Below are 26,167 nucleotides of genomic sequence, written 5' to 3'. Positions count from 1 at the left end.
GGCACTGCAATACATGGTACCTGTTCATACCCCTGTGGAAATGGTTCCAGACCAGAGCTCATGCTCTGAAGGACCTCCTGTTGAGTAAGGCAGCAAGGAGATGGCTACAGGGAAAACCTCAACGCTCAAACCAAATCTTAACCCTGCCCTCCCCACGGGCAGCCTGCGGTAGGAGTGTAACTGATTCTCACTGACCACTTGGACCCACTAAACAAAATAAGCAGCCAAACCCAGACCCCTGCAAGTGAATTTACAGATGAGTTTCAAGCTGAAGATACAGCACAAAGGCAGGGATGAGTGACTGGGAGTGAGGCATTAGCAGGAGGAGGTCTTTAAACAGTTATGAGAAATATCTCTGAAATCATGGGCTGCTCTTCATCTGCACAGCAAGCAGAGGAGCGAGACCACCAGGCACAGCCCTATGTCCCCAGGGTCCTGGGGGCCACAGTGCCCCCAGCCTGCACAAAGACGGTATCTGAAATAATGTGAAACGTGGCATAAGCAACCCATGGGAGAAGGGCGTGCGGAAATACAGCAAGAGAGGTCCTGTGATTGTAGAAACAACCAATAGCATTATACTTAATAAAAGACTGTAAAACAGAGATTTGCAAGAATGCGTAGCTTGAAAATTCAGTATGAATTGGCAAACTGGGCCCATGACTAATCACAGAGGTCCATTGTACTTTGAGTCTAACTTCTTGTTTAATGAAAATACTTCTCTGAATAAGTCTTGTTTAAACCACAGTAAATAGCTCTGAATAAAACGTCCAGCCTTAATATACAATATTTTAAATGACAGAGAAGTCACCCCAACCTTTGGTAAATAGTTTGAACAGATAATCGAGCTCTCTGTTTAAAACTGTCACAGTATTTCTAGCACAAATTAATCGGGGTGGAGTGTCTAATTGCTGGTAACTGGATCTGTTACAGTGCTGTGTGCCAAACTGGCAAGCTCTTATTGTCAGATTTCTGGTTCTGGGATTCAGCCTTTGCAAGAAAGGAGCTGTGATCTCCCCCAGTGAAGGCTGTGCTAGAAGAGGGTGTCGTGCTCTGCTCCCACTGCTGGGCTGTGGCAGGGGGACCTCATTCTCAGCAGGGCACAGTGGCTTTTGGCATGGGGGGCAGTTTTCCTGCTTGCAGGAGTGGCTCTGACTGGTGGGCTGCTGTCTGCCCACTGGCCTTGGGAGAGATCCACAGGATCTATTTAGAAACCTGTTCAGCAGAGTTTATTTTTACACAAGGTGGAAACTCTGAAAGGTCAGACCTGTGTTTGCTGCAATAGTTTCTCAAAACCATTCTTGGTAAGCCAGGTTTTAGTCTTTGTCCCATTAAAACGTGACTAACAAAAGGGTTGTGTTTCAGAACTACATGATGGTTGTATTTAAATGTTTATTTTTAACCAGGCATCCCCTCTGTGGCCAATTGCAGAGCCTGAATGCTGCTGGGAATCACCAGGGCTGTCTTTGGTCAGACCTGTTGTACTCGATCTTCCCTTCTCTCTGATGGGGACAATGAGGACACTGATAAACCCCATCTACTTGCTCCTTTGTTATTTTCTACAGCCGGCCTGCAGCTCTTTGGACTTCTCCTGCTGTCCCTTAGGCTAGGACTAGGCATTTTTCAGTAAACCTCTCTCTCTCCCATCTTGGGACTGTGTTGAGCATTCTGTAGCTAAGGAGACAAGTGATAACATTTACTGATATCCTTTAAAAAGGGAGCTCTGACTGTCCCCTTGTCTCTTTGGTTTCCTTTACACCTTCCCTTATGCTCATGCTAATGAGGAGCCTGGAGCTGTTCTGCAGATGAAATGGCAGCCATGCCACCTGCTTCTCAGTTGGCCGTCTTTTGACTGTGTTGACCATTTTCTCTATTTTAAGGCTGCCTTTTAGAGAGATCTCTTTTAGAAATTTATTTTCCTTTTTGTCCCAAATCTCTTTCCTTTATGAGCCTACGTGAGCTGTGCTGCTCCCCGATTGCCTCTGTTCACTCTGCCATGGAAGCGAACCATCTCTCAGTTGTGCACAACACCTTTGCTGCAGCGCCTCGAGGGATCTATAAACCAGATGGCCTTATCCTGGGTCATTTTGCTTTATTGATGTTATTGCGGAGCCCCATGCTATGGTAACCAAAGAAGCTGTACTCTTTGGAGCAGGGCAGAGGGAGGAAGGGACTCTGAAGCTGCTGTTTGGGACCAGCGCTGCTCCGGCAGCCGCGGCTCGGCCGGTGCCGACACCACGCCAGCTCACCGCGGCACGGGTGTTTATCCAGCGCAGGGGTGAGTCAGGGGTGCCATGCTCCACCAAAGCTGCCTCCAGCAGCTTCCCTGTGAGTCACCTCAGGCTGAGAGAAGACTTGCAGCAATTCCTGGGCCACCAGAAGGATGATCTCATTGCCTGCTGAGGGGAACAAGGATAAAGTCACGTGGAGCTCTGCTCTCAGAGCCAGGGAAAATGGCATCCCAGCAAAGAGCTTACAGGTGACCTAACCAAGCATGTGATTCAGCGATAAAGGACAAACATGGCAAAGATCCTTCTTGTGAGGAAGGAAGGAAGAGGCTGCAAAATATATACAAATAGTTTGAGGTAGCTTTCATAACAAAACCTGTGAGGCAAGGAGGGATGATTTGGCACAGTGTCCACAAAGGTCTTAGTTTTAAGTATTTCTCTTTGCATTGTCTGTTTTCATCTACTTTTATGATTCTGCAAGTGGTATTGTCTATCCTGGGTGATCATGACATGAGGTCTGATGGGGTAAACTCTGCGTACTGTGTCCTGCCCATGGAGCTGAGTTACTGCGATACTGGTTCAAACTCACTCACCAAACCCAGCTGAAGGATTTACTCAAGTTTAACTCCAGCTGAAATCAAGTGTTTTGCCTCTTCTCTAAAATTAATTCATGGCAGTTTTCCATTTCCATTGGATTTGTCATTATTTCAAAGAGGTTGCTAATTTCTGAGCAGGCATCAAATAGTCTTTTCTGATTTCAAATATAAAAAGCAACAACTCTGTGCTCCTTCTCCTAAGACAAATATTGAAATTCTATGAAAAGTGCTAGTTATTTATTTAAAATCTATGGTCTTGTTAAATCAAGAACAGTGCAGAAAATTGGCAGATTTTTTTTTATCATCTTGAAGTTGTACAAGGCTGAGAATTTTACAGAAATTAAAAATCAACTCATATTTTGTACAAAAAAAAAGGCTGTTGGAGTGGATTTGATGAAGCTGGAATTTCCTTCTGTGACAGTGGAGCAGCTCAAAGCTGCTCCTATCCTCTGTTTCTGGAGCTCAGACCTAAGGAGAAAGAGGAGGAAATTTCACCCCAGAGATCCCCGGGGTTTTGTGGTGACGCATCTGCTGGCTCTGAAGTGTGTGCCCAGGCTGTGGGAAGCCAGCACGCTGCAGTGAGGAGCAGTTGGTGGGGACCAACTCCTGAACGTGCCTCCTCCTTGAGCTGTGAGCATGATGGCCATCATCACTCTTCCTGAGCAAAGCATCTCCATGTGTTGGTGCTAACTGGATAGTGCTGACAATCCCCAACGTGATACTGCGTCAGTTGTTTTCTGTTTCATGATTCTGTTAGGTGTATTGGTGGTTCACCACATTTAACAACACAGTTTAGATCATGAAATCATTGGACTAGGCACTGATAAGACTGAAGAAACTGATCCCAGATCAGTTCTTCACTGTAGAGCACCAGACCATACCACCAAGCCCACCTCCACTACATCCACTAATTTTCGATTCCTGAGGTCCGGTGATGTGTGTCACAAAAAAGCCTCAATTGAGGATGAACGTGGTGGTTCTCAGTGGCATGTTGGTCCAAAGGTATCTAGTCTCACATCTGAAGTTTGTGTGAAAATTGGTCTGGTATGTGTTTCTCCTCCCTTTCTGCTTCCCAGTTTGGTTTTAACATTTGACCATCTCGGGGCAGCCCGATTGCTTCCCTGGTTAAAGGGACAGGCTGCTAAGCTGAGACAAAGGATCCCTCTGCACCTGCGGGATGCACTGCATGACCTGCGAGGCTCTCTAATGATTTTGCAGGTACGATGGAAACAATCAGGTAAAAGGCTGTTTGACTTTTCCAGGGCAGCTACTTTGTTAGTGCAAGTGTGCATCTGAGCACGGCCCAAGCCAGACCCAGAGCACCAAGGGCACTATTTGCATGGCCCCTGTGAATACCAACTCTGTTCTGGCTTGCAGGGTTTCAAGGAAGTGAGCTGCAATCACGATGACATCAGGCAGCTAATGCTGAATTTGGGCTTGGGTGAACTCTGAACGTGCCCGCTCCTTGGAGGTGAATCTGGAGCCTTTTGAAAGGACTTTCCTCAGCTGCTGCACTTGCTCTTTTTGAGTCATAACTGCAGCGTGCACGACACTGCCCAAATACAGCAAATGACATGACACAAGGCTTGCGCTTTGAGAGAGGTGTCTCAACAGCTTTCATTGCCATGTGTTGGGTAATCTTGGAAATACTGATATTTTCCTATTGAGCAAGTTTTAAGAAGTCAGAGTGTGTGTGCGGGGACACAGGGCGGTCGCTGCTCTCCACATCTCACTCTTACAGGAGCTGGAAATGCAGCACCTGCAGCTGTTTCCCTGAGTTGGCCCCTTGCTCTCCAAAAGCTTTAGAGACAAGGAGGTAGGCAAAGGATCTAAAATCTTTGAGTCATGGCTATAAATGGAAAAGGGTTTTGGAGATGTTCTCCAGCAAGATGGCTGAAAAGCAAAAACTTTGGGAAATGTTCTGAGTGCAGAGGAACAAGTTGTTCATTACTGTTGTTATTATTATTATACTGCAGCTCTCTTGGGCCTGCTTTATGCACAAATATGGCTGAAAATTATTTTTGAAGAGCTACATAGTGATGGGGAAAAGGAGATCTGTTGGTCAGTTGCCCTGCTCACTGGAAGGGAAGAAGAGCCCTGGGGGCCTGGTGCTGGGGAGGGGATGCTCTGAGGAGGGGGTGCTCCTGAGGGGACCTTAGGCAGCCAGAGGTGAAGCACAGCTCGTGTATCCCTAATATTGACCATAACATAGCCAGGGGAGCCTGCTCTTTGCCCTTCACCAATGCCTGAATTTCACCTGCAGCTTCTGTGCCAGGGAGTGTCGGGCACAGAAGGCAGTGCAGCTCCTGCCTCCACTTTCTGCCAAAGTGAGCACATGGGTGACCATGGCGGGGGCCTCGGACCCCAAGAAAACTTGGCCCCTGTGCCCCTAAATCAGTTCTCAGCCCTGCGAGCTGGGTGTGAGCACACTGTTTTCATGAATGAGAAAGATCAGCATGTCCCAATATATGTTTTTTTTCTTTCTCATCTTTTATCAGTTTATTCATCATAATAGGATTAAGTTAATGCTCATCCTGGCCCAATCCCAGGCGTGCCCTGTATCTGCTAGGAACAACCACCAGCCATAGCCAAGCCTTCATGTTTCAGGACAGATATCTGGGGCCGTGTGAATTATACACACAGTAAAATTAACTGTGTGACTACAGGAGTCCTTGTTGTTGGTGTGATGTCTTAATCTCTGTGACTTCAGCATAACCAGCATCTGAACAGAGGGCTTCCTTTCGGTATGTCCCTGAGTTAAAATAGTGAAATGCACCATGAGGCATCCCAAATAAGGATTAGAGGTCTACACAAAGCACTTTAAAAGGCACTTTGGATGAAGGAAATGTGCTGTATCGATATGGTATCCAACAGAAAATATTCTGAAGACTCTCTCCTTTCTTTAGAGTATTTTACATAATCTGCTGTACACAGAGCTGTACTGCTTCTCTGGCAATTTTTGATATTCTGAGCTTTTGAGAAGTAGGATGCTGATGCTTTCTAGTGAGGAATCTGGCTCTACTGCCATGTGCTTTACTATTTATTTGTTATTAGTTTTTAAAACAAAGAAAGAAGGATGAACCTGGAGGGAAGAGCATGGGGCAGGAGATGACTGAGACAAGCAGGCACTGGCTGGTAGTGACCAAGAGGTGTGAAACGTCAGCCGGTAGGAGCAGGTGCCCGGAGTGACTCCTTGCAGAAGAAGCTGCTCCAGGAGCAGTTGGGCTGAGGCATGCACCACCATGTAAGTGGTGAGCTGTTCGTCATTACTCAGGGAAGCAAGACAAATGAGAAATCAATTGAACATCAAACCATTGTTGCTGATTGCCTATGTTGAAAATAAATGATTCATCAAGTGCTTTAATTGATTCATATACGTGGCAAGGAGTTCCAGTCTTGATTTACGGAGCTTTCCACCAGTTAGGCAGGAAATTCTTGCTCCTGATCACTTTATTTGTGCAACAAACATACGTTTCTCTTGGCATAGATTAAGCCAACCTACTTACAAACATTTTTTTTCCTCAACAATTGTTTACTTTGCCTTTAAGTAACTGGCAATTCCACACACTTACATGGTGCTTTTTTTTAAATTTAGTTTTTATTTTATAGTGGGGGAGCCCAGAGGGGAAGAGGATGGCTGTCTGCAAAGTGCTGGGCTCCGTGCCCAGCAGGGCAAGCAGATGACCCCATCCTCAGAGATCTGCAGTCTGCAGAGTACCATGGGTTTACAGTGTCCACTGCCAAATCAGTGGGAAAGGGGACGTTTGGTGACTTAAAAGCCTTTTGTAACTCCTCATGGCATATACTGTAGAGCACTTTGTGTCTTGAAATCTATATGCCCTCTGTAGATAATAAGCAGCTGGTTGCTCACAGGGGTTGACGGAGACTGTGCCTCCTCCCTGCCACTGTGCCTCTGTTTACCCAGAAGGTAGGAGGTGTTGGAGACCTGCCCCTGCTTTTCCACAGCAATTCGATAGGGTTGTCAAAACAGAAGGGAAACAAGGGGGTGTTTACCGTAGGTGAGGGGAAGGAATGGGAGGGAGGTACATCCCAGCTTCTGTAACTGGTGGGTGGCACCGTGGTGGGGAAAGGTGTGAGGAGAGTGGCAAGAACAGGGAGGTCCCCCTGTCTCATTTGGGAGGGCAGATCTCAGATGGTGCTGGCTGGGGGGAACACAAGTGGGAAAAGGAGGAAAAAACCAAATTTGACAGTTTTCTCAGAGTTTATCAGGTGGCTGAAGCAGCGGCAGCCTCTTGCTAGCCCTCTGCCCCCAACCATGTAAGGGGAAGAGGCCTGCCAGCCTCCTTGCCACCTCAGCTGTACCATGGCCGCTGTTGTTGCTGGATTGTGTGGTTTTGCCCAGGTTTCTCCGGCGACCAGCAAACTGTGGCTGAAACAGCAAGAGAAAAACAACAACAAAACACTGGCAATCTCTTGCATTTGTTTGCCACCAAACAGAAGAGTGATAACTCAGGTTGGCCAGGGGATGATTAAGGATGGAGACTGACTAGCTTTTAACTTGGTACAGCCCAGAGGTGCTGCCATAAAACGAACTGGATTGCAGAATTTATCTGTCTAAGAAACAATGCTTTCTGCCATACCATTGTTTTTCAGGTGGGTCACTGTTTTGACCCAGCTCTTTGCACCAGTGCTGGGGCTGGCAGGGCTGGGGAGGCAGCGCAGCAGGGGGGAGCAGCAGGGATGGGCAGGAGCTGCTGATTTTCTGTAGCAGTTCTGCTTCACACCATCACTGCTGGGGCTTAGGCTGGCAAGAATTACACCAGCCTGGCATAAAGGGTCTCCAGCCTCTGTATGCACAGGATTCCTTTGCGATTTGATTGACTGATGCATTTGGCTTGATCTGTTTGGCAGTGAAACAGCTAACAGTGCTGCCATGTACATTTGTATTCTTTTTGGAGTGACATGTTTTTGCATCGTACTGGAAAGACTTCATGTCCTGTGTCAGTCTGCTCAAGGCAGCCCTCACAAATGAGCAGAATAAATCCAGAAACACCACCTGCTCTGCACCTGAACTGTCTCTGGTGCATGTGAACGTGAGCCTCCCACTGCCTGACAGTGCAGCATGAGCGAGTTATCTGCCTTTCTGCTTCCCTAGTCACATCCTGGGCTCTGCACCAAAAGGGTTTGAAAGCCTGCTCAGGATGGGTCCAAGTCCTTTGCCTCCTGTCCAGAGCAGATGTGCAGGGAGGTGCTGGTGCGACGGCCCCTGTGCTGCACCGCTGTGAGCGCCAAGGAGACAGGCAGCTCTGCTGAAGATGGGTCTAGTTGTTTCTCTCTGTGGTGCACAACTTCTCTCACTCAGCAATGTTTCATTGAAGACAGAAGGGACTGGGTATCATGAGGGAGAGCTGGATTAGGGATTGGGAACTTCGACTTCAAAACGTGGTAGGTTTTTTTTGAGGGAGAGTGGTATCTTGAGAGTTCAGAATAAGCAGTCTGTGGTGAAAAGAAAGAGAGGCTGAGGATGGTGCTGGGCAGATAGACGTTGTGATCAGGTAGCTATGGACAGGGACCAAAACCTAGAAGAATGCTGGCTGTGCTTGTGCTGCTTGTTATTCATTTTTTCATTACTGGTTAAAAGTCAGCGATGTAAATCTGGGTAGGACTCGGCATTCCCCATCTGAAGCACATACGTTAGCAGAGAAGCACCTCTGTAAGCATTGCTTCAGCACTGGTTCTGCAAAAAGGTTGCAGGAACTCATTATTCATGATTTTTATCTTGCTACCTGAAATACATAAATAGCCTAAAGGTTCCTCTGATGGACTTCTTCCAGCTCTTTGATGTGCCAAAGATAATTTCTTTACATGCTCCTTCAACCTGTCACCACTCCCTACCTAAGGTTTAATGTTTCTACATGTCATGTTTACCTGTCTGTACTAGACTGTAAGCTCTCCAAGGCAGCGACCTTGCCATCTTTCATGCTGAAGTACCTTGAAGGAATTGTAACATCAACAGCTATAAAATGTGATATAGATTATCAAAGCAACGTCAACCAACACAGCTCAGCTCTTTGGCCTATCGCATGCCAAGCGAGCTTTCCACAGGGCTGCCGGCTTCTCCTGACACTGGCTTGGCGTGATCTGTGCCCCAAAGGGCAGCCGCTGTCGTGAGAGCACGTGGGGACATGCAAGTGAGTCCCGTGGCTGTTATGACGAGTGGGGTGATGCAGCTCCTGCCTGCCTGCAGCTGGGCTCCCTATGAGGTACCAGCAGCGGCAAGGCTTTTGGAAAGCCTCCGCCCGACAGAACTCACATTGCCAGCAGCAGGACCCTGTGCCCCTGTTTGTTTAAAAACTCAGGACTATACCCCGGAACTTTTAATAACTCAAGAGCCCCAGGGTGCTCTGAATTTAAGTCCCCTCATGTAAAACCGTAACAGTGGAAGCAAACAGATGCATCCCCAGACACAGCCCTGTCTATGGGAGCTAATGCAGGAAATGTGTGCTCCCCTGCTCCAGCTCACGCATGGCTCCAGCACATCCCTGGGGCTGGAGCCACCATTCCTCGGCATTTCTGGGTGCAGGCCACTCAGACCCAGAGTTCAGAGTGTGCTTGCAGCCAGGTCTCTTTTTTGCCTTCCCTTCTTTGGAGCTGGTTTCTTTGTGCAGCCTGGGATGTGTCAGGGAGAGACCTTGTTTTTGTAACCTCTTGTTAAGGCTGGAGGTGATACCTCTGCGGTGAGTGCTGGGGAGCAGACTTTGATCTGCTGCATTGATTCCTCCGCTGGGAATTCAGGCCTCTGAGTCTCACTTGCCCTGGGCAAAAGTCAAGAGGATTTCCCCTAAGTAAAGACCCATCAAACCTTATCAGCTGTCTTGCTGTTCCTGTGTCACCACCCCTTGAAGACAGCATCTGCCACGGAGAGGTCAGGCAGAGAAATCTCCAGGCAAAAGCCCAGTGCAGAAGGGGGGTGACAGTTCCTGGGGACAGCCCAGCCCCATGGCACCCCCAGCAGCTCTGGGACTATCAGCCATCATGCCATGCGTCTGAGCCCCAGTTGACCTCCCACTGTAGCCTCTACTGTCATCCCTTTAATTTTGCAGTATGTATGGGCAGGATGCCACCAGCAGGGTTGGACCAGCATCAGGCGGATCCCATACACCCAGGAAAAAACCCATGCAGAGCCCACCAAGCCCTGGCCATCAAGCAAGGAGGCAAGCTGGGCTGAGGCTATGAGCAGGCAGGTGTTTGATCCTTCACATGGTTCCCAGCACCCAAGGGCAGTGACCAGAGGTTTTTGGGCTCTGCAGAACAACATGCAAAGCCAGGAGGGGTGTAGGGAGGGGGACTGACGCTTTGTGTGTGGGCTGGAGGCTGGGGAGGCTGGCAAGCTAGCAGTCTGCCCACAGGTTTGGTTTTGGATTTGCAGCTCTCATCATCGCAGCATCCCAGAAACCAGAGGAACAGAGGCAAGTAGAGGAGCAGGGTCAGGATTAGGGATGGGAAACTGAGACATCCAAGTTCTGCTTCTGGCTTTACTACACACGCTTAGTTTCCCTACCTGTAGAAATGCTGTTAATTCCTTCATGTTTTCCATGTCAGTTTGGTTTCTGAAAGGCTGACCACTGCATTTGGAGGTAGACTATGCTGACCTATAGTGCTTTTGCACATACAGGTCGTTTTTCTTCTCCAGTGAGGCTTATTTCCAAAGACGGGGAGTAGGGGGTTGGGGATGGGGGGGCGGGGGTGTGCTGTTAAAGGCCACATGTGGGGAGCTGCAGACCCTACGCCCAGCCAGACTTCCTTGCTGGAACCTGGCTCTACATCAGACCTCACAATTGCTCGCAGTTCTGGTTACTTCTTTTGTGCGTCTGCTCCTGCAGACTGTCCAAGGCTCTTCCATATTTCCTCCAAACAGAGCTATTATTTCACTGACCCTGGCCTGCTATTCACTGATGAATTGGATGCTGTTCATTGCAGCTTGAAATTTTGCTACTCTTAATGCTTCCCATTCATTTTCTGCAGCAATCGGCTTTATACCAGCAGATATGCAGCTTTCATTGATACTTGATGCAGCAGCAATACCCTTAGCAAAGGCTTTTTTGTACATAGGGCTCCAAACTTTTCAACCACGCTATCACAGAAAGCCATAATGTCCCTTTTCTGCACTGCCCCCAGCCACCTGCAGCCCCTGAAAGAGCATATTGTTTTCCCCAGTTGAAGGAACAACATGGGCAGTGTCTGTGTTGGTTGCAAGGGAGGGCTCTGAGTAATCCCTTTTTGCCCTGCCCCCATCAACCCCAACCCCCACCCCATCCCCAGTCCTGCTTGAGGCTGAATTTTGGCCCATCAGCCATTTAAATCTAAATGAGAGGATATTTGCAGGGTGGTTATTTTGGCTGCTAGATGAGCCTCCTGATCTTATGCTACCAGGTGGGGCCGACTCTCCTGTCATGGTAATCCTGTTGGAGCAATTCCCAGGTGCTGGAGTTTTACATGAACAGGTACAGTTTGATACCTCTGGAAACCCACATGCCTCTAGGTGACCAGTGGGGGGTGGAGGTGTTTTTTCTTTTCAGTTTTTTATTTTCCAAAAAAAAGCACTTGTGTGGGGGGAAGATGCTGTGCTACCTTTTGTTCAAAGGAGTCTGACAGCTTAGCGCTGCTCAGAGACAGGAAAATTACTTTGTCTAGTGAATATTCTAAAGAGATTAAATAACAGGGCACAATCAAAATCCTCTGCTTAAAAGAAGAGCTGTGTCACTCCTGCTAAGCCAACAATTTCATTGTTTTCCTCATCTTTTGCAGAATAACCTAAGTGAAGAAACAGTGGAAACGTCTGTAAATGCTTTTTGCTGAAGAAAGGTTCAGGCTCTAATCTTCATTGGCAACCAGAGGAAAAGTCTCTGCCCCAACAGCTAAGTGGTGGTTTATTATGGGTATATCCTTGCTGGCACTTGCCTGTCTCACCTACTGGAAAAAGGAGTTGTCACCTGCAGCTCGGCACTGTCAGGCGCCACCCAGCAGCAAGGCGGCTGCCATTTGGCGTGGTGCGATACCAACCCTTGCTTGTTTTCAATAAACACAGCGCTGTTTTGAAGGGAATGGCAATGTTGTTTAAGAAAAATAGGGTACTTAGAGATGGATTATATGCTGAACTAGAAAAATGCCAGAGATGGAAAAAATAATCTCTGAGCTGGCGCGCTGCGGGGTTTTCAGGTGCAGGGAGAAGTGGCTGGCGGGTTGTTATCCCACAGACAAGGGATACAGGGCGGTGGCCATAGTACTTTGAACAGCATTTTTGGTTTTTTTTTTTTTTTTTTTTTTTTTCTCCCCCACATTGTTCCTGTCTTTTTTGTAGCTGTCTCAGATGGGAATGGAAAGCTGGAATCACTTCTGCATCTCAGGGGCAAGAGAAAGTCACCTTACCTGGGCACCTCACATGCCCAGCCCTTGTGAATATTCCCCTCCTCCTTTCAAAACCTGTGCCTACGTTTTTGCCCTGCTCTGTTTCAAAGCAACTGCTGACACGAGCAGGCAGGAGCCCGCTGCTCCTGTGGTGAGAGGGGCTTGGGGTGAGGGGCTACAGGGCAGCGGGGGTCCCCGCAGCATCGCCCTGCGGGCAGTGGGGCGGCCGTCTCTGGGCTCCCAGGCACGGCTCCTGCTAAAGCCTTGCAAAAAAACCTGTCACAGGAACAGCTCTCCGGGATTCCCCTTTCTTGCTATTCCTCTCAGGGCTGAGCCACTTGTTTATCTTGTGGGAGAAGTCCACAGCCACAGTTAGCTTTGCATATTTGATCCTGTCTGAGGTCATTTCTTTTCCTATCTGCAAAATTTCTATTGCAAGTGCCTATAATGGTTCAATTGTGGTAATGCTTACAATTGCTCAATGAACATATTACCTCCATTGTCCCCTTAATATCAAATACAAATGCTGTGGCAGTCACCTACTGTTTGTGGGCTTAGTGACAGAGGCTGCCTGGTGCTACCTGCTACCATGGTGGCACTTCAGAGCCAAAGCCCTGGGAGCCGGGCATGGTGCTACCCCCTTCTGCTGCCACACAGCACACCAGAGGCAGGGTTGACACCAAAGACCACCAGGACGTCTCCTCAGATGACTGCAATCAGTTTTGGAGCACAACCCACAGCAGCAAATTCTGATTTTTTAAAGGGCATAACACCAAATATCTTCAGTTCCTCCTGAGCAACCTCAGGGTTGTGGGTGTGCAGCACTCCTGAAATTCAGGCTGTACTTGAATGGGAAAAGGCAGACAGACGTATGACAGGAGTGATCAGAGATGTGCAATGCTATCTATATGAGATGAGACTTAATCAACTTCAACCTAGAAAAGAGAGGACTCTGGGCTATGGCACGAGGTCCACAACGTGACGAATAGCAGGAGGAAGGGCAGCAGTGGCTCATAAGACAAGAGCCGAGGGATGTCAAATGAAATCATCAGGCAGATATTTTTTGAGGCACAGAGGAGGAAGTCTTCTTTTTTCACACAGCCATAATTAGTTAGTGGAACTCATTGCCATGGGATGCTTCAGGTGCTGAAACTATACGTTGGTTTAAGAAGCAATTAGGCAAATTAATGGGACAGCAGTCTATGGAGGGCTGTTACAGCTGCTGCTGCAGATGCAGCCTGTGGCACAGGAAGTCCCTGGGCCGCCGAGCGCTGGGTTTTGGAGGGCTGCACCAGGCTCCCCCCAGTTTTCCTCCTATAACCACCATGGGCCAGAGAGGCGAGATGGCTGTAGTGTGCCTTCTTTTCCCAGGGCTCACCGTGCCAGACTGGAAATACTCCTCTGTAAAGATTTTTCATCAGATGTAAAAAATTCAAGTGACTTCTGAATATCATAGTGAGGTACTGGGGGAAGGAAAGCTTGGCAGCTCTGACTTCTCTGAGGTGCGTTACTGTGGAAGCATAAGCTGGCTCCATTTGGGGAACTGTGGTTTTATGCCTTCTCTTTCTCCCTGACTTCATGCTGGCAGTGGTGCTGCCTGACCAAGGGTGAGCCAAGCCACCAAAAAAGCCTGTGGTGTTGGGGCCGACATGGGGTGTGTGAGGTTGTGGGGGCAGCAGGACGGAGAAGGGAGACATGGTCACATTAGCTGCTCTAGCTGCACCCTCAGCCTCACATCCATATGCCTGGACACCTTGTCCGTCACCACAGTGCAATCTGTTAAACTGTGGGATGTGAAAGTACCACTATACGCAGGTGTAACATCAAGAAATTGCAAGGAAATAGCCCCCACATACAACCAGATGGAAAGAGAGAGGGGGGTAGTCTGCAGGCTGTGCTTAAAGCTCAGTGCATTTACATTTTAAATGCTTCAGTACTCAGTCAGTTTAGATACCTTAATCTTTGAGAATTAGATAGCTTAATCAGACAGAAATAGAAGCTGCACAAAGAAGGCTCTGTAAAACCCCAGGGCTCTGGGTACGGGAGCCCCAAGCTTGACTTCATTTTTGTTTAATGCAGCAGTTTGCTAGGCACTTTTTAGGCAAGCATAAAGACAAAGTGCCGGAAAGAGATTTCATGTGCGGAGATATGTAAAACAAGACCTGTGATTTGTTTATTATATTAAAGAACAGAGCCAGAGCTTTAGGATAAAAGGGTATACAATAAATGGCATGGGAACCTAAACGGCAGCATTTTTTGCCTGGCAAAAAGGGGTAGGACGTGGATTATATGAGGTCACGTCTTCTGCACCTGCCCGGGTTAAAGCTATACTAACATTGCCCTTAGGTCCACCCTGCCCAAAGGTCTCTTGGTGCTTTGTGAGGAGTCACAGTTTTGAGGTGGGCTTTTGTATGCAGCCATCCAGCCCCACCATACCGCATGTAGGACATGGGAAGCCTGATGGGGTGTTTGCAGCGCGCATCCCTCAGAGGCTATAGCCTTGGGGTTGTAAGGGCACTGACTGTCCTGATGAGGGAACAGTCACTGGATGTGATCTACAGAGAATAAATCCAGAGTGACTCCAAGGCTGTTTATTGCAACCCAAAAATTATCTTTGGAAATTGGTCTTGAAAAATAACATAGATGACAGCATTGCTTGCCTGTGACACAGCATTCCTGGGCCTCCATGAAAATTCATGAGCCATGCTATATAATCTGGCCTCTTACTCCTGCTTATCCTATCTCAATGACTTGGAAAATGTGTATTCACCCAGGAAAAATGTACTCGCCCCAAGGTGTGCAAGCGTGGGGTGGTTTTGCAGTGCTCTGGAAGGGCACAGCTGCTCTGTGCAGGGGTGGGCAGCACTTGCCATGCAGGGAAACCCTGCGTGGGCTGTAGGGAGGCCGTGCTCAGCCTCTCCACTGTTGGACAACAGGCACTTTGCAGAACTTAGAGAAGTTGTTTTAAGGAAATGCTGGAAGGATCTGCAAGGCGCAGGGACATCGCCTATGCCCTTCATTGATCTCTTGGGTTTTTTTTGGTTTAAACTCTCCATCCAGTTCTTCCTTTGTTATTTCTTTCCTCTGTTTATTTTCATTTTTCTCTCTTTTTCCTTTAGTGATGATTAAGAAACACTCATTTCAGGCAGTCTCTTCCCCCTTGTCCTTCCTCACTTGCTCCAAGTGCACTCAGCTAGGCTCCCTTTCCTTCCCCTTTGCCTGTTTTCTGCTTTGAGGGCAGTCCTGGGGTTTGTCTGTGAACAAGTCAGCCCCAGGCAAGTGATGGGAGCTCCTTGGGATGCAGCATCACATCATCAGCCCCCCTGTCCTGTCCCTTAAGCTGAAGCTGTGCTTTAAGGCCTGAAGTGAAGAGAAAATCTCTGCAGTTTCCCTTCCCCAGCCAGATAACACAAGGCAGTGAGGAGGGAGAGGCTCATCTATTCAGGTCATTAAGATGTGGGTAGAAATCACCCTGTACTAAAAATCTCCTTTGAAATCCTATATGTATATAATTCATCTTGTGCTCCTGCCTGAAACTGGTATTGCAATTCTCTTTCTATGCATCTGCTTTTGTATTCAGTACTTTGAGGCAGTTCACACGGTGGCTTTAACTTGTGTTCCCATTGTAACTGCCTCCCAGCTGTGTGGGGCTGGGCCCCCTCCACCCATTTTTGACAGGGGCAGACTTTTGGAGAGCCCTCTGGCAGGTCCCAGCAGGCAGGCAGGTGCTGTGGGGCAGGAGGTGGGGCAATACTGCCATGCTGCTTGCTTCCCTTTCCGCCAGCCTTCCCTGCCCTTGGAGGGGTCTGTGCCACCCTTGCTGGGCAAAGAGGGGCTGCAAAGGGGATGACAGTCTACAGCAGGCTGTGAAAGACACCGAGAGCTGGCTGTGATAGCTTTCAAAGCTAACTGGCTCTATCTGTACAAGGGTTTGTTTGGTTTTCTTTACAGGTGATTTTGAAGGACCATATTGTTCCCAGAACAAGCTTTCCAGGCTGATCGGATTCCCATTAGCCATGACCTTCCCCACAGCCCGTTGTTGGCTCTTCTGGCCTGTTCCACATTGGGGTGGAAATTGTTTGTGGCAGGGTGTGGGACTTCCTGCACCAGCGTATTGCTCCACAGCACCTACCACAGCCCCACTTCCATCTTGATTTGGCGTCTTTGGAGGTGACCTCAACAAGACACCTCAGAAAAGGCAAGGCAGGCCACTTGTAGGCATGAGCATTTCTGCTGTCGAAAGGCACCAGCTTTATTTTGTCAAAACAAATACGGCTTTTGCATGCAAAGGCAGGACAGCAAGAGGCTTCCCTGACAGTTGTGCTCTCATTGTTACCCAGCAAAAGGGTCCTAGGAAAAAGACACTACCATGCTGCCTGCTGGGCATTTCACAGCACTCTAATCGGCTTTAATTTTAGCAGCTTGGCGTAACTCTGTGTGTGTGTCTTTCATGTCTCCCTTTGCAGTCTGGCTGGAGCTTGTGACCTGGAGCCCAAGCACAAGGCAGATGAACAGGGACAAAAGACAGGAAGATTTGTGATAATTGAACACTTTCTCCAACACTCCAACACTTAGAGCAACTGCATTGATCTAAGGTCAAAGCTGAAGCTTTTATGGCAAACAATAAATAATAGATGCTGGACTTAAAAACAATCTCTTGTCTGTCCTCTCAGGACAGACAACTCCTTTGTAAGTGCAGAAACCAGTCCTGGGGGTTACAAAGCAGAGAAGAAGAGGAGGAAGAGAGGAAACAACGGCACCACCATGTTTAGTGCTGAATCTGTGGTGAAAAGTGTCAAATGGGCATATACACACAGAGAAAAGACACCTCACATCTTTACTGGCTAGATGTTAAAATCACTGTTAGAGCTGGTTGAAAAATTGACTTTGGTGTTTAGCAGCCATAGAGGAAACTCAAGACACAAAATATTGTTTCTGGCAGACCCCAAAAGTAAGGCAACACTCTGTCTCCAGTTTGTTCAGCTGTCCTCAGTGTCACCTGTAAGCTGAGCAGCAGAGCAAAAACAACCCTTTGCCATTCATCTAGGTGACCCTTCTCATGTTTGAGCAGTTTTTAGCCAGGTTTTTCTCTCCCCCAGGCAGAGAGAAGTGCTTTTCCCTGCTGAGCCCTGGGATCCAACAGCTCTATCCTGGCACTGGCAGCATGGCTGGGCTCACAGTTTTGGCAAGTGGCTACCATGAGGCAGAGGCGGTTTTTACAGCTCCCTATCCAGCTGCCTATGCTGGGAGGCAGGGAGCAGTGTGCAGGCAGTGCTTGTATGGTCACTGTGCCCCGGTTATCCCCACTAGTGCATGGACTCAAGAGATGTCACCTGATTTCAGGCATTAGTTTGGACCAGTGTAAACCTGTCAGAGGGCAAGGTATTTATTAGTCTGTTCCATCAACATCAGTCAGTGGGCAAATCCAGCCTGTCCTTTAGCAGAAAGAGTGGTTTGCCCAGTTCCCTAGCTAACTGGAAGGTGCTGCAAACTATGGCCACATGATGGAGCTTTGGTGGTGTTGGAAGTCCTCCCCCTTCTGAAAGAGCCTCTTCCTCCTGCTCCCAGTGCAAACCACTGCCTTTCAGTGGAAAAAGTACCTTTCATTGAGCTTACTGTAGTGGGGGACATGCTCTGTACTCAGCTGTGCTGTGTTAGTGAGCATCTCTGGGTGGTAACAGAGACACCAGCTCCCCTTGCGCCTCTCCCTGTATGCTGCGACTCACCAGCTCTCCTCTCATTCACCAACAGGGGTAAAAGACTAAACCCTTGAACACCAAAACTGATTTATGCTTGCTTCTTGCTTTTTTATTCTAAGTCAAAGGTGTTGCAGCTAACAGGCAGGATTGCCTTTTAAATGAAAGGTGATCTGAATCTGGCTGTCAGAAATCTCCCAATTGCTCCCTGCCATGTTCCTAGCACAGATGCCAACACCCAACACCAGCACACCCCCCCCCCCCCCCTTTCCATTTTTATCTCTTTCTTCCCCTTCTTCTTCCATTTCTTGCACTGATCTGCTTGGCTGCACCACACTGTATGAACTTGTAGTAGGATTAATGTGAACTGAAGCCTGAGGCTATATTCAGCTCAGATTCATGTCAAAAGGCATGGGTCCATGGTGCTGGAAAGCAGGCAGGCTGGCAGCAGCTGAAAGTGCTCATTGTCACTGCTGCAGCACACCTGTGCAGGAGATAATGTCAAGGCATGGGGATCTGGGAGCTGTGGATCCCCTGGACAGGACGCTCACATGGCTCTTCCTGTGGGTCAGTGCCATGTTGCCACCAGCCCCTTTTGCTGCTGAGGGTGAGGGAGGATCTTCTTCATATGCACCATGAACCAAGATCAAACTGAGCTTTTGGGCAGTGGGGCTCTGTGTGCTGTGCTGGCTGCTCTGAGCTTCCGTAAAATTGGGGAGCAGATGAGCTGGAGAGGTTCCTCAGGAGTGTGAGGACAATGTGTGTTTCTTGCAGAGCAGAGGCAAAGCTTGCAAACCCCCTGGGGCCATGTCTGTGCTCAGGACAGGCTTCAGCATGCTTAGCCCTGAGATCTGCACACTCTCGCAGTCACCTGGTCTGCTGGCTGCCCGGCCAGGGTGTGTGGCACTGGGTTTCACCCATGTCCAACTCACCTGGTGCTGCAGATGTGACGGGCTGGGCTAGCACGAGGGTACCTGAGTTTTCCCTTTCCAAAGGGTGCCCTGGGGAAGCTGGAAGACCTGACAGGAGGCTGGTGTGCGAGCACACTGGGTGGCTGACAAGTCTTGGCAGGTCTGGAGGGAAGCCTCCTTGGTGGCACAGGCTCGGTGCAATGCAGGACCTGCAAAATGGAGCACTTCTGCACGTTTTAGAGGATGGCCAAGGAGGCTTCAACATGACAGTGCCACATCAGGGTTTCCATTTGCCTAGGTCAAGTAGCACAGCTGAAGTAAAAGGCTGAATTACTCTTGGCTGAGGATGCCATCTAAGTATGCCTAAAGCCCAACAGGGTAGAAAACAAGAATTTCATTTTCCAGCTTCCCAACATCAAGATTCAACTACAGTAGATACTGAATTGCTTCCTGAAGACAAAGTTAATTATAAAATTAGATTAGAAATCATTAAAAAACTATTTATGTTCATTACAGTGGGGTAATATATGGCTAGACTCTTGAAAGTTATCAATCTCCTCAAAGTGGTTTCTTCACAAGGCACAAAAGGCCTGGTTTTTCTCAGGCTATAATCCTACAGCTTCAGTCCTGTGTGCTCCTTGAAGCCCTCTGTAAGGCATCGGATGGTCATGTCAGACTTCAATGCCTTCATGTAACAAGGCATGCTCATGCTGCAGTTTAGTAATAATGCAACTACCAAATGTCACCTGTCACAGGCAGCAAAGCAATGTGACATGGGTGACTCACCCCACATTCCTGGGAACACCTTGGCCACCGACACACTTTTGTGAGTGTACCACACCCTTTCCTGCAGGCTTTAACACACCTTGACTGAAAAACATCTTAGTATTGTTGGCTTGAGAAGAGTGGTCCTCTGACAGGTTAGCCACTTGGCTACCATTTCAGAAACTGACTCCTGTACAGCCTGCTTTGCATAATGTACCGTTAAGACATCTTAATGGTGTCTGCCTGCAGACTTTTGCTACTTGAAGAGCCAGGATGCGGGAAACAGTAATTTTATAATAATCCAAAACTGAGGTTACCACAATATGACATGCACATGGAATAAAGATGATATACTGTATTTCTGTAGATACATTTACTTGATTAGGTAAATAAAAATAGCCTTATTTTAGATAATACATTTATGCTTGAACAGAAACTGTGTATTTGCAGATTCATCCAATGATTCTTTTTTCTCACATGAACATGTAATTTGTATAAGTGCATTGCAAAGTTGAAGATCTGATTCTGTTTTCACACTAGTTTCTCCAAAATTTATATTGGACCCTCTGTAGTGCAGATCTAACTAATCCCTATTCCCATTTCAACACGTAACCTAAATAATATTAAATGTTACAAGTTGTGATTGTCTTTGCATTTAGCTCCCAGCTCCCTGCACTCCATGATATTTGTCAACAGATATAATTCAAATTTTGCCTGACAATCTGCATCCTAAAGAATTTTTGGATGTGCTATTAGCTGATTTGACAATAACTTTATTTTTACTTTCTTCTCCTTTTGTTTCCATACTCATTTATCTCCTCTGTTTATTACATCTTTAAGAAGGTATAAGCAGATTTCCTGCCACCTTACTTGTTTAGATATGGAAGAGTTTATAGGTAAACTAGTTTACAAAATAAGTGAGACAGTTTTAATCAGCCTTTATGATGGGGTAATCCTGTCCACTGTGCAGAGCTGAGCACATTTATCTTTGCCTGCCTCTGAAGAGATGGAGACAAATCACTGTCAACACTGTGTGCAAACAAGACCTGGCAATGTCGTTTCTCTCAGGTGGAGCATCCCGCGGCTGCCTGTTTCCACAGCACCAGTTTTCAGCCTCTTTCCACCACTACCCATGCAATATGAGAGTGATATCATTTTACTACCAGAGCTGCCTGCATTTTGATTGTTTCCACGAGATTTCTGCTCTATCTGGACCATGAGGTTTGGTTTTTATTTTACTGCCGCATTTCCTTGTTTTCCTCTCTGTTGTGGTACCCCTCACCAAGGAAGAGAGGCAGTTCCATGTCCAGTCACTGAGGAGCTTTTGTGTTCCTGTCACTGGATTATTTGAAAGGCTGGAAAGGCAACCATGGGGAAGCAGAGATGCTTCCTGCCTGTCTCCCAGGTTCTTGGGAGGCTGTTGATGAGCAAAAGGGTTTCACTTAAGGGCCAAGAACTGCCAGATCCCCTGTTCCCAAGATAACCAGAAGAAGCTATTACAGAGAAGGCTTTTCGGCCCTATGAACTACAGGGCATGCAGAAGCCCCTCCTTTCGTTTCCCAAACTCATTTCTGGCTGCCAAATCTACCTGGACTGACATCATCTGCTAAGGGTGAATCAGCGTGGTTGGGGAGCATGGTTTTGCAATCTCTTAATGACAATTCGCCACAGCTTGTCCCTGTATCAACTGGCCGGGGAAACAACATTAGTGCCCGGTAAGCAAGAAACATGTTGGAACTTCTGAGTTAGGCAATCCGGCAGATGCTGCAGCTTTGCACATGGCTGGGAGGAATTCTGTGACTCAGCTCCATCTAGCGGCATCACCTTTGGGAAGATGGCTGTGGCCGTGGGTGGGACACGGCCTGTGGGCATGGTGAGTGTCCGTCAGGCGTATTTCGTTATAGTTTTGCTCCATTTGGATAGAAGCATGCCTAAGCGTGTGTTGGTGTGGAGCTCCACGTGATATATGTACACATGCAAACCCATCAAAATTAGGCACAAAACTGCTCTATGTACTCCCTTGTTCTCCTGTAACCCCTGTGCTTTATTTGGGGGAATATTTTGCTCAGTTGTTGTATCTCATCTCAGTAAGATGAGCTCTGGGACCACTGCTGGGAGTGCCTGGACAGCACTTCATGAGACAGGTCCCTAATTCTGAGCTAGGGTGCTCCTTGCTCCTGAAATATAGACATAATAGTCCAAAATATGTGGTGAGGTATGAGAATAACTAAAGTGAGCATGACCGTAAGTAGCAGTTTGGGTCTGGAATCTATCTGGGGAGCATTTAGGCTGGGTCTTACCTCCAGCAACAGAAAGGACCTGGCCAGCAAGCCTGGATATGGAGTTCACAAGATGCTCTTTATTCCTGGCTGGGGATCAACTTTGCTTCAGTGAACCTTGGAAAGTCAGTTTGGCTCCAGGAGCCAGAATGGATGAGATTCGTATCAACCTGTTGGCAGGTTGTAACACTTTTTCGTTAAATTTTTGTATTTCCCATGGCAACTTAACGTAGGAGAAGCAGAAAGTGAGAGTGACTCAAAGCAACAGAGAAGAGATAATGCCAAAATCAGCAGGATTGTGAAAAGCCTATTTGCATTTTTCCCCAGGGATGCTCATTTTTAATATAGAGAGGTGCTAAAAGTCAAGATATTTGCTTATAATGACATGAGTTTTCTTAATGACATCCTCGAATAGGAATGTTTTGGACATACTATTCCGTTTGGAGATCGGAGTGCGTAGCAGGGATTCTCACTCGGCACTTCTCTGAGTAGAGGCATGTTTTGAGAGCCTTCGTGAGTCCTCAAGATCAACAAATCTATATGAAAGTAATGCTCAGCTTTTACATTCTGCAGAATCTTTCAACTTCAAAGAGCTTTGCACACATTAATTCATCAGAGATGCGTTCCGTCATGAAACTGTTACGTCTTTGTTTTTTTTTTACCACACTATTATTATATATATTAGCGTGGTGCCTAGAGGCCCGACTGAGCTCAGGGCTCTGCCGTGCATAAATGGAATGAGAAAACAGCTTCTCTCTGGATGAGTTCACAATCTACAAAAGTAGTAATGGGTGGGAAAGCAGAGAAGGGAAGTGAAGTGCGCTTTGTGTTGCTCAGACGGCAGCTTGTGGGGTGCAGGCTTCCTGGGTTTGAGGCTGGCATGCAATCCCTCAGCTTCCCTGGCTCCTCTTAATGTCAAAATTGGCAAGAAAGCCTGACAGCCATTTTGTCTCCAGCTCAGAACAGGCTAATGCAGACAAAATTGTACGCGACACCCTACCACTAGTCTTTTGCTTGGGTTGTTTCCTTCTGGTCCCTTAATCCAAACTCAGGGTTATTCTCATTGAAGTGACTCTTTACACATCATATATTAAAAAAAAACCATCAGCTGGACAACTCTCACATCTAACTTACAGGGCTGTGTATACACACACATGTGCTGAAGTGGAGATTGTGTCAGGTTTGACATTTCTCTGCTATAGATTACCGTTGTACATGCACTGCAGTGGCTTGAGAGCTTGGGCACAGAGCAAAAGGATGGTTTTGTGAAATCTGAAATCTGCTGCTAGAAAAGCTTTTCTAGAATCTTAGTTAATTTGTTCAGTGCTTTGAAGTTACAAAAGAACAGAAAAAGACCAAATGTTAATATTACTAGCAGTATTTACTATAAAGAATTTGCCCATGCCAGTGAGGAGCACTGCCATATATCCACAGTAAATTCAGACATGTGCCTGTAAAGTGCTAGAGGGCTGTGCAACCCTGGGCATTTGGGGGAAAAGGGGGAAGAAAAGAAAAGGCAAGGAAGATGCAAATAGAAATAAGTTGTTTGCAACCTATGTGTTGCAAATAATATCTCATGAGGCAGTATGTACAAGAGCATATGTCCAGATATTTGGTATTAAACTCATGCCAGGTTTGGAGACTTGCTACTAGGACCCTTGAAGCAGGGGGACCTTTAGCTTCCCATGAGTCATTCAATGAAATATCAGCCCTGAGGATTAGGTTGGTCCTAGGAGTTTACTACAGACTGGTGATACTCCTCTGGGATTTGACACTGACTTCTAGTTCTGCAGCAGATCTCTGGCAGATGTCTCTGGGAAAGTGTAGCTACTCCTACATTTATAGAGTTCTAAAATTACATGGAAGGCAACTGTGAGGCTGATGTGTCCCCAGTGAAAATGGGTTTGACACCCCTGACCTAGGTAGAAACTTCTGTCTTGGAATAATTTTCAGTGTGTTTTAGAGGATTTATCTTAACCTCACTTTCACAGCTACTTCATCTAGCTTATATTTTAATCCTTCTCTCTCCTACGTTGTATAAGGAGAACATAAGTCTTTTTGGGGCAAGACTTGTTCTGCTTTTACATGCCTAACATAATAAGGCCCCACCTTGAGGGGGCCTAGGCACTGTCCTAATAAATAAGCTGAATTAATCGCATGATCATCTCTTTTAGCCATGTGGGAGGAATAATGCTAGTGGACCATTTCCTTCCATTGTCAGTTTTCCAAAGTTTGCTTTGGACGTTCATGGCAATTCAGGCATGTGCCATAGAACTTGCCCATGCAATCCATCTTGGTGAAAAGCCCCACTCCTACATCTTGTATCTTTTCTGCGGCTTGATACTATTTTTTAAAAGTAATCTTCTGCTCTGATGACTCAACTCCCTCTGATGGCTATCTGTCCCTCTGAACAATTTGACACTGGCTTGTCAATGGCAGTCAGGAGCAGACAAACAGCAAATCCACAAATTCTCTAAATTGTGGATAAGCAAATAAGCCCTTGTAAAGATTTTGCTTCATTTGCACTTGACCTTTATATAATTTATGATCTTTCAACATCTTGCCTGCACTTTTTAATTACTGTAACCCTTCCATCATTTTTGTAATTTTAAAAAAGCCAATTATATGACAATCTTGATTGCTTAATAGTTGTAGTAAAATGTGCACATGTGTAAGTAAGGATGATTGTTCTTTCTTGTTTGTTTTTGTACTATTCGCCTTTCAGATTTCTAGGTTATATAATTGTTCCCTTTGGCTTGCGATCAAAATTTCAGATTAATGATGGCTCTGCTGTAGTGCTCTGGGGAGTTGACATATGGCTAATCCACCTGACAGGCTCTGCTCCTCATTCCTTAAAAGCATGTGGATGGAGGATTTTGCTGTTAAAATGGCACTGTCAGTCATGTATTAAGTTAAATCAAGGTCCCGATCTCCATCTCTAAACCAGTGCTATGAACAACAGGTTCAGTGCTGGAATACATCACTCCTCCTCCTCGGGCAGACAAGCTTGCAGATATGTAGGAGTGTCAGCTCCTTCTGCTGCTGGGGGGATTATACATGCTTAGTGATTTTGAAAAACAGACATATAAAACCCAAACCTACCTTTGTTATCTCCAAAGCAATCATAATTGTAAAGCACCCTTTTGAGCCCTCCTCTTATGTATGTAGGACATACAATATTTTGTGTCCTACCTCCAGAGAAACCCTACCAGTGAGGTTTCCATGCCTCAATTTATTACTCGTTGTTGCTTATGTGTATTGGCAGAGTATCTGGTAGACCATCCAGCAGGCTGTGACATCAAAGTGGCAAGCACTGAGCAAGCAGGGATGACAAGATGGTCCATACCCTTTAAAGCGAGTAAAACTGAGAAAAAATAATCTGAAGTGGACAATTATCTTAAGTGTATCTTAAGATAACACTTAAGTGCAAGGATGTGACTGGGTTGTGCCCACAAGCATTTGCAGGAATGCAGGCCCAGGTCCACCCACACAGCCCACCAAGCAAGGTTTTGTGTGGGTATAAGGTATGTGTGCCCATTAACAGCAATTTGTAAGGGAGAGACCTGATGAACAGCTCCTTTGCCAGCTCTCATTGGGCCATGGACACAATAAGCTAATAGAAAAATAGCTTTTTTAAAAAATGCTTCTTGGATAATGCAGGAGGTGTCCCTGCAGAGGGAGAAGGGCAAGCTCTTCTGGAACATGTATTTGCATTCTCCTTTTCAGAGAGAAGATGCTTGCGGAGTTCAAAAGAAAAGTATTAAACAGCAATGCTAAGAAAAATGCTGTTTTCAGGATTTGGAAAGAGGATTATAAGAAGCAAAAGGCTTTGAGAAGGCCTGAGGAAACCAAGAATACAATTAGATTATCAGACCACTTTGCAGGTAACCAAAAAAAGAGGATGTCACAAAAATTACAGGATGTACAAAACAAAACAACTGGAAAACACTGAGATGCTGTCTTCCCTGTGAATAATCATCGGTCCATTGCTATCAAAACAAGACATAAACAAAACTATGCCAAAGTGATCCTGTAGCATAAGATGATAGAAGTATACAGTGGTGGGAAGAAATAAGGGGAGGAAGGAAGGGTTTGGCTTGCTGGTGGAAGCAGCATGACAATTGAGGATATTCCAGGGAGAGATGGGGGAAGGGGCACACTTCTTGGGTGGAAAAGACAGAGAACAGGAGTTGATTCAGATCAAGTTTGAAGTCTGCCGGTTAGCCATCATTAGATTTGATAGGTTAGCTCCTGCAGATGTTGAGAGTCAAGATAAGGGGTAGAGACATTGCATTAAAAACGGAGGCACTTCACCTACTGTTAGCA

At 46.8% G+C, this 26,167-nt stretch overlaps 1 long non-coding RNA gene across 1 annotated transcript in view; it reads left to right on the top strand.

Moving 5' to 3' along the window:
- The first annotated feature begins 6,976 nt into the window (after positions 1-6,976).
- Positions 6,977-26,167, top strand: part of LOC110357631 (uncharacterized) — a 54,115-nt gene continuing 34,924 nt past the window's right edge. The window contains exons 1-2 of the long non-coding RNA XR_010472547.1: positions 6,977-11,286; positions 11,591-20,783. This is a non-coding gene — a long non-coding RNA (uncharacterized LOC110357631). The remainder of the gene's footprint in view (positions 11,287-11,590; positions 20,784-26,167) is intronic.

The sequence above is a fragment of the Columba livia genome, chromosome 4 (assembly GCF_036013475.1).
Source record: "Columba livia isolate bColLiv1 breed racing homer chromosome 4, bColLiv1.pat.W.v2, whole genome shotgun sequence".
Taxonomy (NCBI): domain Eukaryota; kingdom Metazoa; phylum Chordata; class Aves; order Columbiformes; family Columbidae; genus Columba; species Columba livia.
This window is presented reverse-complemented; position numbering and strand designations above follow the sequence as displayed.